The 14,007-nt window shown below is 42.9% G+C and overlaps 1 protein-coding gene across 6 annotated transcripts in view; it reads right to left on the reverse strand.

Moving 5' to 3' along the window:
* Window positions 1–14,007, reverse strand: part of ZBTB38 (zinc finger and BTB domain containing 38) — an 82,824-nt gene that overhangs the window by 11,335 nt on the left and 57,482 nt on the right. Inside the window, exon 3 of one of the 6 annotated variants that reach the window (XM_028099093.2) lies at window positions 2,166–2,230. The exons of 4 other annotated variants lie outside the window; for them this stretch is intronic. The gene's annotated coding sequence lies outside the window, so the exon portion shown is untranslated. Of the gene's footprint in view, window positions 1–1,784; window positions 2,106–2,165; window positions 2,231–14,007 lie in introns of those variants that run through there. One more of the 6 variants, XM_088026003.1, reaches the window with a different exon arrangement.

Below are 14,007 nucleotides of genomic sequence, written 5' to 3' on the forward strand. Positions count from 1 at the left end.
ACCTGAGCCGAAGGCAGTCACTCAACCGACTGAGCCACCCAGGCACCCCCATGTACTATGGTTTTAAACGGTGGTTTCCATCTTGGCTTAGTTCCATGCTGACACCTATTTTGTCCTTCCACCTCAAAACTACTGCTTTTTCCAAAACACCCCAGTTCACAGCACTCTGAAACTCCCACAAGGCCCCACCTCCACATAGGGCATGGGGTATTTCACATCAAGCTAATACTCCGAGGTGTTTGATGATAAGCCCCACCCACTTCTGTAGGATTGCATGATTCTTCACTTAGATTGCTCAGCTAGGATGGTAAGTAAAAGGCTGTTAAAATCTAAGAATATCTTAATCATAGTTAGAATAACATATAATAGGAAGTATCATTATATATGTCATTAACACATCCTCCTAACTTTGGAATATCCAAGTATGACACTGTTCAAAAGGGGGACTATCTACCATCGTGTGGCAGGAATCCTTTTAAAATCATAGTGACTGTGCAGCACTTCGATTTGCCTTCTTGGCACATACATAAAAACTTCATTCTTGTGTCAATTTTACCCAGCACATACGTTAATACCTAACAATGGTCAGACACAGGGCTCAGGGCTGGAGATACTGAAGCATGTGAGGCAAGTCTCTGTCCTCAAGGAGCTCAGAGTCTAAAAGAGAACTGTCAACTAATAATTGGAATGCATGATGGTAGGCCTTATACTAAAGGTATGTACAAAGTGTTAAAGGATGAAATGCCAACTTATTATTTATAGGGGCCCTGGAAAGCTTGACATCAATCAACTGGGGGGGGCATCTGGGTGGCTCAGTCGTTAAGTGTCTGCCTTCAGCTCAGGTCATGATCCCAGGGTCCTGGGGCTGAGCCCCGCATCGGGCTCCCTGCTCAGCTGGAAGCCTGCTTCTCCCTCTCCCACTCCCCCTGCTTGTGTTCCCTCTCTTGCTCTCTCTCTCTCTGTCAAATAAATACACTTGATCTTAGCCAAAAGGCTGAGAAGCGATGTCAAATAAATAAATAAAATCTTAAAAAAAAAAAAAAGTAAAACTGGGGTGTGGGAAAGGCATTCTAAGCAGAAGAAACACCGTGGGCAAAACAAACACAGAATGTTTTTTTTTAAGCAGGCTCCACACCCAGTGTGGAGCCCAACACAGGGCTTAAACTCATGACCCTGAGATCAAGACCCGAGCTGAGATCAGGAGTCAGACACTTAAGCAACTGAGCCACCCAGGCACCCCAAGTAGTTTTTATCAACCAGCTAGAACCAGGCCTGGGGCGGCTGACAATAAAACCCCATTGCCATAAAAGAAATAAAAATTCTGCCTTCAAAGTTTTGTGGTGTAGCAAGGGAAGTAAGATATGTTTATGAAATGCTGCATAACAAAGACATGTGCGGGATCATGTAGGCAGGGAGGCAGGCAGGCAGGCAGGCTGGCAGGCAGGCTGGTCAGAACACAGTGGGAGTTCTGGGGAGCAGCTTGGGAGTGGGAGTGAGGGAAGGCACAGGGAGTAGCTCAGCAAAGCTCCTTAGGAGGAAGTGCCGTTTACTGGATCTTAAGAGCAGAATTTAGCTCTGCAGATATAAACAAAGGGAGGAAAGAGAATTTCACTCAGAAAGAGGCACAGAATTTCATGCCCTCAAGAAGTTTATAATCCAAGAGTCAATGTAAGAGTGTAAAACAACGAGCCCCAATCTGCACATGCAGGCTAGAAAAGCAGTGAAAGTTGCTGCAGGTGCACCTTAACGTCTCTCAGACCCCAGCACCCACCTTTCGAGCTTACCAGTGCCTGCCACGTGGACTGCCTCCCGGCTGTAGTCACCTGATCACTTCAGAAGCTGCTATAACTATAAGCCACATCCTACATGTCCAAAGGGCAACAGAGAAATGAGTCTGAAGTCTGTAGACCAGAGGACCACAGGGAAATCTGGTTCCCGCAGGTTTTGTCTGACCAACCTGGTCTTTGGAACCATGTTTCTGAAAAACGGGGCTGATGTCGAAAAGAGTAAGATTTAACATAAAAATCAATATATCTTTTCTTGAACAATAAGAAGAGTGGGCAACAATGGTTGTTGCCTGCCTGGCAAGAAGGACTGGGCACCTAGCAGCTGTGCCCCCTCATCACGGTCACCTAGAGTCACACGCTGCTGGCCCAGGCACTTACCACCAAGTGGCTTCTCTCTGTCACATGACCAGCCTGGCCCCTTCAGCTGGCTTCCTTTGTTGCAGCTGATAAGAACATTACGTAAAATAACATTAGACCCACAGATCTTATCAGACATACTTAACTTTAAAGATAGCTCCAAAATTAAAATTAAGACTTATAAATGAGCTTTTGTGTGTTGGCAGTCATCCTCAGCAAAAATAGTAGTCTTGACTTAAAAAAGTTAAAGTGACCTCCGCTACTCTATTTCTTTATAGAGTAACTTAATACTGAAGCTTTAGGAGTTCCTGCCAATGGGAAGCCCACGGAAGACCTCAGAAAAATAAATATAAGATGGGAAGATGAGATTTAATTTATGTGTAACTTTCTAAAATGTTTTCTAAAAAGCAAGTTTCATGCAATAAATTCACTATTCTCAGTAATATTACCAAGATGGAATAGATAAACATGAAAAAGGCTAATAAAAATGTCACAGATGCAAAAATTTTGGTGGGCCTACATTTCTTTTAAAATAATTTGTAATTAGGTAACGGTGGTCATCTGACTTATGTTACTATTTTCCTGAGTTTGTATTTAAGCTATAAATAGCCTTTAACATATACCTTCTAAATACATAAATACACATATGCATGTATTATATGTATGTACAAACAAATGTGTGGCTTTATTATAAATATATGAGCATATGCTATAAAAATGTTTACATAGTCATACATTTATTTATAAATATATATACATATATATGTAAAAATATAGGGTGAACACATAATTCAGCATCTAAAACAGGACACTTGAGAGAGAAAATGGATGCAACTAATAACTATGCCAGAGAAACAGGTATATATTGGTTCAGTACCTGGGGAAATACGATGAATGGTCATCCTCTATTTATTTATATATATACACATATACATAAATATATATACACACATATATAAATCTTTTTTTTTAATATTTATTTATTTGACAGAGAGACAGTGAGAGAGGGAACACAAGCAGAGGGAGCGGGAGAGGGAGAAGCAGGCTTCCCGCTGAGCAGGGAGCCCAACATGGGGCTCGATCCCAGGACATGAGCAGAAGGCAGACACTTAATGACTGAGCCACCCCAGGCGCCCCTATATATATAAATCTGTATATATACATATACATATACAAAATATAAACCTCTATATAAATATAAAATTCCGTACTATCGTTATAAGTACATATGTGTATATTTACGTAAAATATACTTAAGAGTATATAAAATGCTTTTAAGAATTTTATAACTATATGATAAACATACTTTATAATTACACTTTATATAAATGCCATTGGGAAATTCTAGTTAATTCATATACTTAGGATCTTCTGCTGCTTCTGTCTCCTGCCATACCCCGACCTTCCCTAATAAATACACATGTATTTAATGCAAAGGTGGGCACTTAAACAAAATACTTTTGATGATTAAATTACCTTTTCTTCAGCTTTTAGAATAAACTAGCTTTAAAAAAAATAAAATAGGGGTGCTTGGGTGGCCCAGTCGGTTAAGCGTCCAACTCTTGGTTCTGGCTCAGGTCCTGATCTCAGGTTTGTGAGATGAGCCCTGAGTCGGGCTCTGCGCTCAGTGAGGAGTCTGTCTGGGTTTCTCTCCCTCTTCCTCTGTCCCTCCTCCCTGCACTCTCTCTCTAACATAAATAAATCTTTAAAAAATAAGTCTATGCTCATGGTAAAATATTCAAACAGTACGGAAGTGTATTAAGGTACAAAGCAGAAACCCCCTTCTCCATCCTAGCCCCCTCCCCCACACCAATGCGCTAACACGCAAAGCTCGCATACTCCCTAGCCACGGATACCTTTTTCCTAACTTCGGAAGATTTATAAATTACATCTGTATAAAATCTCTAGGAGAAAAATTATTTCCTCTTGAGTTTCTCCTCTCCTAGCTTCTATCTCCTCTGCTTGGCAGTTCCTTAAACTTACTCATCTCAGGTGACTGCCCATCTGGGCAGTGTCCGTCCTCTAGAATTTCTAGATTTTGGCTATCTTTATTATAACATGTGTTATAATACTATGCAGTGTTATACATTTGTTCATGTTTATATCCTTCCCTGCTTGCTCCTTGAGGGCGGGGTCAATCTAACTCATCTTTGTTCTCCTGACACTTATAGGGTACAGCACACTGTTGACGATGCTAACAGTGAGCGAGAGGAACCGCCTCTTTAGCCCCTGAGCAGCAAATGGCTTCAATACACATTGTGCTTAGGAAAGTTCCTGATTTAAAGCTTTAAAAATGAGAACTAGATGAACCCAAACTCTACTTTACAGAGAGCAAAATTAACTCTCTTCTTTTATTAGAAAAATAAAAATTAATTCCTGTCCATTTTTTCCCTAGTTTCCTTCTAATCAGGCAGTTCTCAAAGTGTTTCATGGACCTTGAGTCTCCCAAGACCCTTTCGTCCGGCTCAGGAGGGCAAAACTATTTGCATAATAACACAAAGATGTCATTTGCCTTTCTTCCCCCAGCATGTTAACATGTGCATGAACAGTACAAAAGCAATGATGGGTAAAAGAGCTAACGCTGTAGCAAACATCAAGCCAGTAATATCCAGACGAAAAAGTGAAAATTATTAATTTTGTTAAATCTTTTGACTATTGAATATACACCTTTTTACTATTCTGTGTGATAAAATGGGAGGCACACACAAAACACTTGAAGTGCATACTGAAAAAACAATGACTGCCTTAAGGAAAAGCACTTGGGTGGTTCTTTGTGCTGTGAGTTGAATTAGCCAACTTTTTTTTCATGGAACACCGTTTTTACATGAAAAAACAACTGATAAACTCTGGTCATTCAGATGTGGATATCTGGGCAAACACTGACTTTAAAATGAACTAAGTGTGCCTGTCATTTCTTTTTTTTTTTTTTTTAAAGATTTATTTGAGAGAGAGAGAGAGAGAGAGTGAATGGAAGGAGAGGGAGAGGGAGAGAGAGAATCTCAAGCAGACTCCCTGCTAGGCGCGATCCCATGACCCTGAGATCATGACCTGAGCTGAAATCAAGAGTCTGGATGCTTAACCGACTGTGCCACCCAGGTGTCCCTCAAGGAAGTAGCCATTTTATCACCAGTAATAAAATTTGTCTGTCAGGAAAATTACAATATTGGAAAACTTGGTATTTAACATAAACTTTGGTATCCACCACCATGAGCTCTATGCTTCTCAATACATAATGATTTTTCTAATGAGGTTAGTGGTAATGTTAATGAAGGTGATTTTTGGATAGCATGCAATGAGTCTGGAAGACCAGCACAGTTCAGTGAACTAATATTTTCCAAATAACCAATGCATATTATTACCAAAAAACCATGCACGGGCTAAAAGGTGAAAGAGACATCAGTAGATTTAAATGTGACAAAGTATGGAAAGTTCATTGCTTATGGTTTCAAGTTCCATATTGTGACTAATCTTTAAAAAACCACCTACCTGTCAAGTTTTGGTGTAGTATCAAAGAATATCCACAATTAACTGAAAAAGCTATTAGAAAACTTCTCCCCTTTCCAACCATCTATTTGTATGAGGCTAGGTTTTCTTTACATACTTCAACTCTAACAACATAATTGCCACTGAATTCAGAAGCCGAAATGAAAATCCAGCTGTCTTTCTATCAAGTTAAACGTTATATATTTGCCACTCTTCCCATTATATTTTTTGCCTTAGAAAACAGTTATTTTTAAAAATATGTTATTTTATCATGCAACTGGGTTTATTGTAGTCATTTTTCATGGGTTAATTGTTTTTTAAGTTCTCCTTTTAAATTCTGAATATGGCAAACATTGATAGATCTTTAACTCTGATAAGCAAAAGCTCTTTGGGTCCTCAATGATTTATAAGAGTGTAAGGGGGTCCTGGGAACAACAAGTTTGAGAAATGCTGTTCTAACCTATAAGAAAATGTTCAAAATGATTGTTAAAGATATTATTTAAAAATTATTTTACTCAAAATAAATCAGATATAGGCTTAAAAGAACTAGGGACACAGTGGATGAAAATGTGGTAAAATACAAAGCAGAAATCCCCACCAGGAGGAGAGGCCAAGGGATGGAGAAACAGACACACCCGCAGTCACACAGATACATGTTCCATAGCTGTTTTTAACTGCCTAGGTTTGAAGTGGTTACTCACCATCCCTGGAGTCTGAGCACGGCTGAAAAGCCAGGGGGACCAGCAGTCCCTCCACACTCTCCGTACTCTGGTGAAAACTGTTCCTTGATTTGCAGGACCTCCGCCTCTCTTCTGTTTGAACAATCTAGCCCTGCTTGCATTCCTGCCTTCCAAATCTCAAAGGTTAGCTTGGTCACAGTATTCTGTGTGCCCATATGATTCTATCCGTTCGTCTATCAAATTAGCTCCCTCCCCATTAGATCCTGGAGACTGCTTTTAGGCACTGGTCTACTCGTTCTCCAACTAAACTTGAAAAAAGGGAAACAATTCTTACCAATGATCTGAGCAATTAACTCCCTGTATTTCCAGCTTAATTAAATCTTCCCTCCCAATCAGTCAAGACAACTTTACTGAAATACACAGAAGTCAAAAAACTTAAAGTGAGAGTTTCCATATAAACTTTAACTCTCACAGTGAAAAAAAAAAAAAAAACCTTGGAAAACCTCTTTAAGTTATTAATCAACAACATACCTATCATGTAGAACTTTATAGCGCTTGCTAATAAAACTTGGTGTGCTTTTATTAGTAAATCTTTAAGAGCCGATGGAGAGCAAAGTAACGCTACCTTGAGCAAGGCCACTCTTGTGGGCCAGACTGAGGCCCATTTTTCTAAATCTTCTGATCAGAGGCAGAGGCCAAGTGCCCTCTTGCAGCACAGCACATTGGCTACTCAATTCCTAACGTACATAACAACAAAACTGAATCAACAGAGCAACTTTCGCTTCTCTCTACTGCACGTCTTCTTCTATAAAAAGAAACTTAGAAATAAAACCCAACTAAAAAAAGAACACACTATATTAGGATACTGACCTGGAATCCTGCAAAAGTCAAACGCACAGTCCATTTTGGGGCAGTGTGGGGCCCATATTGAGTGGAAGCTGCGAGTCCCCGCAGAAAGTGTGCCAACAAAGGACCCTGCTTCAGGGATCCCACACCCCCAGCCCGCACACATCTTTGCAGCACACTTTCTCGTAGTCACGTTGGACTACATCAGACCTCCTCATATGACAAGGTGTCAGAAATACACGCATCGGATCTCAAAAACAGATTACAAAACAGAAGCCCTTTAGAGAATATGGCTGTGTCTAGGAAAAAGAAAATCCTCTTGATTCTCTTCTAAATGCAGTCCGAAAGGGTAGAGAAGAGCTGCATTTTCTAATGCAATTAAACTATCAGATTCAAGAAGGCGTTGTAAGGCAAGGGAAGTTTGCTTTTTCAACTGGAATTCAAGCTGTTCAAAAAGGCCGACATCAGAAAGCTACTAGGGTGTATTCGACAGAGGGAGGTTGGCTTGAACAACCTTACCTGAATGTATTACTTTGAAAAGGTAAACATTTGGTCTCTAGACTTGTAGTTGCGTGCATATTGATTGTAAGAACAAGTATTATCAGATTCATGAGTGATGCAATGGGCTCGGTTAAATATTTCAGGCTGCTTGTTTGGAAAGATGAAAGGGGGAAAAGGTCCTTGGCTTCTCTTTTTCCTTTTCAAACACAACAGTATTTCAGGGTAGCCCATGTCCCTTGGGTTCATCTCAGGATTGAGCTTGCCCACATACCTGCTTAAGAAACGTGGCCAACAGGCTTCAAGTGTTTCTCTCTAAAGCCCTCCAGTGCTGTGTTCGTTTCTCATCTCAGCCAAGCTCCACTGACACTCGGAGTCCCTGATGTGGAAGGCATTTTTAATCTGAATGCTGGGGGGACCGAGTTACCAAAATGATCAGGGACAGGGTTCCTGTCCTCAGAAACGTCTCAGTTTGGGGTGAGCTTATCATCAAGAGCTGCTTTCAAAAACCAAATACCATTTTCTTGTGAACCTAAAGGGCCGACTGATTTAATGGCCCTGTTCCTCTCAGTGGACTGCTTCCTCCTGGGAAGGGCAGAGGGAAGAGCTGTCAGATATTCTGGCTACTGAACAAGAATGACCCTCCAGCTAGTCATAAGGATGGGTCATCCTGAAACAGACCGAACACCAACTGCTGCTTGGGCATTATACTATCTAAACCCACCTCCCCATGGTACCTTCCCTCTCTAGCCCCTGCTCCCTCTGCACCCCAGCTTTCTGGGGACTACCGCACGACAAGCAATCACAGTTTACACTGGTTCTTTCTGGATGAGCCAGAAACTGGGCAGGGAGGAGTGAGTGCCGCAACACACACAGTGCAAAGCTCAGCGCTTGGCACACAGTGGGGTTCAGTGAGTGCGGGCTGGAACCAGCTGGAGGACTGACCGTGTCCTGCTCAGCTGGTGGCTTTGGAGAGAACTGCATATGTAGTCCGTGCTTCATGCGGTACATGGGAAGATCTTTTAAAAAACACAAATGAGATCAAGCCAAGCCCTGCTTAAAACCCTTCAGTGGTTTTCCCCTGAAGTCAGCACAAAATCCAGACCTTTCACTGTGGCCTGTGAGGCCCAGGGTGGTCCACGGGTCCTGCCCACTCTCTCTGGACTTTCCTGCTGCCTTCCATCCCACTCTCTGTGCTCACCACAATAGGCCTCCTTTTGCTTACTCTACCTGCCAAGTCTCTTCTGGCCCTGGGCTCTTTAAACACACTGATCCCAGAACTGCCCGTGGCTGGCTCACTCTCATGCTTCGGGCCCGCTCAGACATCATCCTGCAGGGACCACCCTGTCTTTGATCCTGCTTTCACTCATCCTCACCATGCCTGGTTTTCCTTCGTACACCTATCGCAACCTGCCATTATCACGTGTGTTGGCCTACCTACCTGTTCACTGTCCACTCTGCCCAACAGGAGGTAAGCTCCAGGAGGGAAAGGACCTCGTCCACCCTGTTCACTGCTACGTCTACAGGACGCAGCACACGGTGGGCACTAGGGAAATATCTGCTGAATGACTAGTGAAGTGGCTATGCACAAAAAACACAAACGAGGCTCACCCTGATTAAAAGAGCAACCTGCCCCTCTCCCCTGCGTTCCCTGTGCCCTGTACCCTGCTCTGCTTTTTTCTTTTCCACGGTACCCACAGCATTCCAATATACTACACAATTTATTCCTTTATTGCTTATGGTCCATCTGCCTGCTAGAACTGAAGTCTCACAAGGGCAGTCATCTTTGATACTCTTCCCTGACATATCTAAAGCACCCAGAACAGTGCCTGACACATAGTAGGTCCTCAATATTCATTTACTAAATACACAATCCATCCTGTAAATAGATACATGTTTCTAAAGCAATATTAGATATGGGTAGGCACCATACATATTGCCATTACACTTTGCATCTATCTGTTTGCATTTCCCCAATCAATTTAGAATAAAACTGCTTTTATCTGACACATTTCCGGATTTCCAGTTGTGAAGCACTTCACGTATTAACTCTTTTAATCCCCTTCACCATCCTGTGTGGCAGGCACATAAAATGGGGATATTACTATATACTCACAGGGTTAAGGGAATGAACAGAGTCTGTGCTGGGTATACAGAAGCTGATATTATTGGGTCCACAGTATTGAGTGGAAACTGCGCCCAGACAAGTAAGTGCTTGCTTGCAGGAGAGCTGTAATTGCTGAAGGCGGTGCAGGGCTCAGTCCCCCACACTCCGCTGCCTCACAGGCATGTACACACACAGCAAGAGTGAAGACAGCAGGTGACCTGATCTAGCCACACAAAACTGCTCTGCACGGAGTGCAAACAGCAGGAACAGACCCAGGCTGAGATACAAGAGCTAGAGCCACTGGGAGCAGCCAGCCTGGGTCACACGCCAAGAAGGAACCGAGAGATGCTGCCTGGCATGAAGCAGAATGTGTTAGAATGGTCCCCAGGAAGGGCCACTGAGGATGGGAGTTAAGGCAAGCAGACCCCTTGCCCCGGGCAGCTGTCCCCAGGGCAACCCGAGCATTGCTAGAGACTGAGCTCGGGCACTCTCTAGGTGCCACTTGAACACATACCACAGTAAGCCACAGTGTCTGCCCCCCGGCCCAGAACTGGCTAAACACCCGACACCAGGCCTTTACAGCCACGTTGCCAACTTAAAATTTCAGTATTAAAAAAAAGTTGATTTTTAAAAGTCTATTACCAATTCGATTCAGTCCAAGCACTCAGAAGACAAAGACCAAGGATTTGCACTGCGAGGATTTGTTAATCTCAAGTGTATGTATCAGGAAAATGAGTTTTCATTCCCCTCCCCTCCCCACCAGTATTTAGATTTACCCTCTCATCGCTGGACTGGGGATGATGCAGTCTTCAGGGGTCAGGAAGCTCATGCTGAAGCCCTGTCCGTCAGGGTACAGCATGACAGCAATGAGTACGAAGCCTCGGGGGAGCACTACGGAAAGAGAGTCTCCAGGGGAGGGCCAACTTTGGTTGTGAGCTTTCTCCATGACAGATGGCAGAGTCTCCCCACAAACACAGAATGGAGACATGGCCAGTGATGCTCATTAAAACCCTAAATCCAAATTCCAGTATCTTCACCAAGGCTTATAAAGTCCTCTGTGACTTAACCCCATTTCCTGCCACTCTAACCTGCATCAGCCTTCTTTCTGTTCCTTGAGTATGCCTGGGATCTTCCTATCTCTGGCCCTCTGTACATGTTGCTCCTGCATCCTAGAATGCCCTCTAGCCCAGGAGGCAGCCACCTCCAACCAACAATTCTTCCTCCCTCAATTAGGTTCATCTGTCATATATTCTCAGCATATTTTTCTTTCATAGTACTCAATACAATTGTAATTAAGTATGGACAAATGGGAGCCTTTACCACAAGAATATAAATTCTATAAGGGCTAAGACTATTTACCAGTATCCCTAGCTCCCAGCACTCTACTTGGCACATAACAGGTGCTAATAAACCTTTATTAAATGAATGCAAAAACAAAAAGCACCCAAACATGAAGCCTTCTAAAGCCCACAATACCAGGCACTGTTACCAAGCTTTCTGGATCCAGCATTAGGTCAATGCAAACTGTCCTATTTGTCACCTATGGTAAAAGAGGGGAATGCCTTTGCTGAACATAAAGAAGTCAAGAAGCTGTTCTGCCATGGTATAAGGAAACACACGCGCGCGCGCACACGCACACACACACACACACACACAACCAAATCAACACTGCTAGCTTAAAGCTGAGCTAACTAGGACAAGTGAGGGCCATCTACTGCGCACAAAGTTGTCACTGCTCAAACAAGTTAAAACATTGAAACACAGCTTCAAAACACAGAAAAATGGCTTACTATTACTGCTTTGGCTCAAAGGAAAGAAAAGAGCAATACTTTAAGCTCTACTGATATGCTTTGCTCTGTTTAAGACAACAGGCCCAGGGGCACCTGGGTGACTCAGTCGGTTAAGCGCTGCCTTTGGCTCAGGTCATGATCCCAGGGTTCTGGGATTGAGCCCCGCATCAGGCTCCCTGCTAAGCAGGGAGCCTGCTTCTCCCTCTCCCACTCCCTCTACTTGTGTTCCCTCTCTCGCTGTCTCGCTCTGTCAAATAAATAAATAAAATCTTAAAAAAAAAAAAAAAAAGACAACAGGCCCCAAATGGAGTCACTTATGCTAAGCCCCATGTCATCAAACTGAAACTTAATTTAGTTTGGCTCTTCCAGAAATGGAATCTTAAACCAGTCAATCAGGAATCAACTGATCAGGGCGCCTGGGTGGCTCAGATGGTTAAGCATCTGCCTTCGGCTCAGGTCATGATCCCAGGGTCCTGGGATCGAGTCCCACATCAGGCTCCCTGCTCTTTGGGAGCCTGCTTCTCCCTCTGCCTCTCTCTCTGTCTCTCATGAATAAATAAATAAAAAGTTTAAAAAAAAAAAAAAGGAATCAACTGATCAGCATTAAGTAAGTAATCTGCCTGATGATGCCCTGCTGTCCCATATAAGGAAAGTAACCTTGCAATAACCAATCTGCCTTTTGCCCAGTATAACTTCCTTATTCTGCTCCAGTCTGCCTATAAAATCTCTTGCCTTGCATAGCTCTTTGGTGCTCCTTTTTATCTGCTACATTGGATGCTGCCCAATTCACAAATCACTGAATAAAGTCAATAAAATCTTTAAAATGTACTCAGATGAATTTTGTTCTTAAATAGTTTAAACTCCAGGGATTTGGCCTTTGTCCCTTGAGTGCTTGGACTAAATTGGAAACAAACTTTTAAAATAACTTTTTTAAAAAATACTAAAACTTCAAAGTAATAAACACGTGGGTGTAGTAGAAAAAAAACTGTGCGCATGCACTGGCCCATGACTTCTAACTATGCTATGAAGAAACAAATCACTTTTGTCTCCTGCTTGTGTCAGAGCCTGGCGCCCCTTGGGCAGCCTTCCTGAGGGCTACTTTAGCGTGACACCGACATCCTACCACAAATGCATCAATGTCCCCAACAAGACTTGCTCATCAGACAGGAGGAAACTCACGTCATATGCCAGCCACATCCATGTGCCCAGTACTGTTCTACACACTCTGTATACACCATCCCGATTAAGCTCACAGCAACCTGATTTTGCAAATGAGAAAACCGAGACATGGAGAGGCTATGTAATTTGACTGGGGTCATTTAACTAGTGGGCAGCACAGCTGGGATTCAGACCCAGGCAGTATGACTCAAACACCAGACTCTCCATTTCAGGTTCAGGAGCGCCAAGAACTCAGCTTTTCCACCTCTTTCTTGGTATCAAAGGCTCATATGCTCCCGACCCCAGCCTACTTACCAGTGTGGGAGTGCTTGGCAAATTGTTGGCTGGACCTGAGCAGAGCTGCCATTAGCAGGGGGACAGGTTATGCCCTGTGATGTGCTGTGGCCACAGGAAGGAGAGACTGAGAGCCAGTTCATGCTCTGCTTGGCCAGGCTGGTGCACTGGTGAGGGCTGCATCCTCCTGCCGGATGGAGGGGGCCATTTCTTTAAAATGCACAATGATGCCATATGGGCCACCAGGTGGCCCTGTGGTGAGTACTTTAGGGAAATCCAGAATTCTCCATAACATTCTACTTTTGTTTTCCCAAGAAAAATGTAAACTTCAAAATAATATATGGTACTCAGAAATATTATTATTTTAAAGATTTTATTTTTAAGTAATGTCTACTACATCCAACATGGGGCTCAAACTTACAACCCCAAGATCAAGAGTTGCATAATCTACTGAATGAGCCAGCTAGTTGCTCCAATATTACGAGTTTTTGATCCATTTCTATTTCAAGGTAATACTTATCAAATGCCTACCACTCACCAGTTACTGAGTGCAACACAGGGGCTACCATAAGACGTGGGGACTGAAAGGGCAAGCGAGTGGAGAGATTAAATAAAGCTCCTGAAACAGGAGAACTGAGAGACCCCCCAAAGCACTGTATTAGTCCATTCATGAAACAGAGCTCCACTAAAGGATCATTCAGGATAAGGCAGGCCATGTCCAGTCTGGGATAGTGGCTGAGAGCCTGAACTTTGGTGTCAGGTGGACCTGGCTTTGTCACGTTCTGGCTGTGACCTTGGGCATGTTTAAGCTCTTTGCACCTCAGCCTCTTCATCTGCAAAATGGAGCTAAAAATAGAATCTACCAGGCTTAACATGAGGATTAAATGATAATACCTATAAGGTGCTTGGCATAGTATCTGGCACAAAGCTTACTAAAATTATGATTAATATTACTATCACCAATTAATAATTAGTTGTAAATGTCGGTAGGAACAAATACTGCCTTG

This window comes from Eumetopias jubatus, unplaced genomic scaffold (assembly GCF_037043125.1).
Source record: "Eumetopias jubatus isolate StellerSeaLion01/CBP00866 unplaced genomic scaffold, mEumJub1_p1.0 scaffold_1, whole genome shotgun sequence".
Lineage (NCBI taxonomy): Eukaryota > Metazoa > Chordata > Mammalia > Carnivora > Otariidae > Eumetopias > Eumetopias jubatus.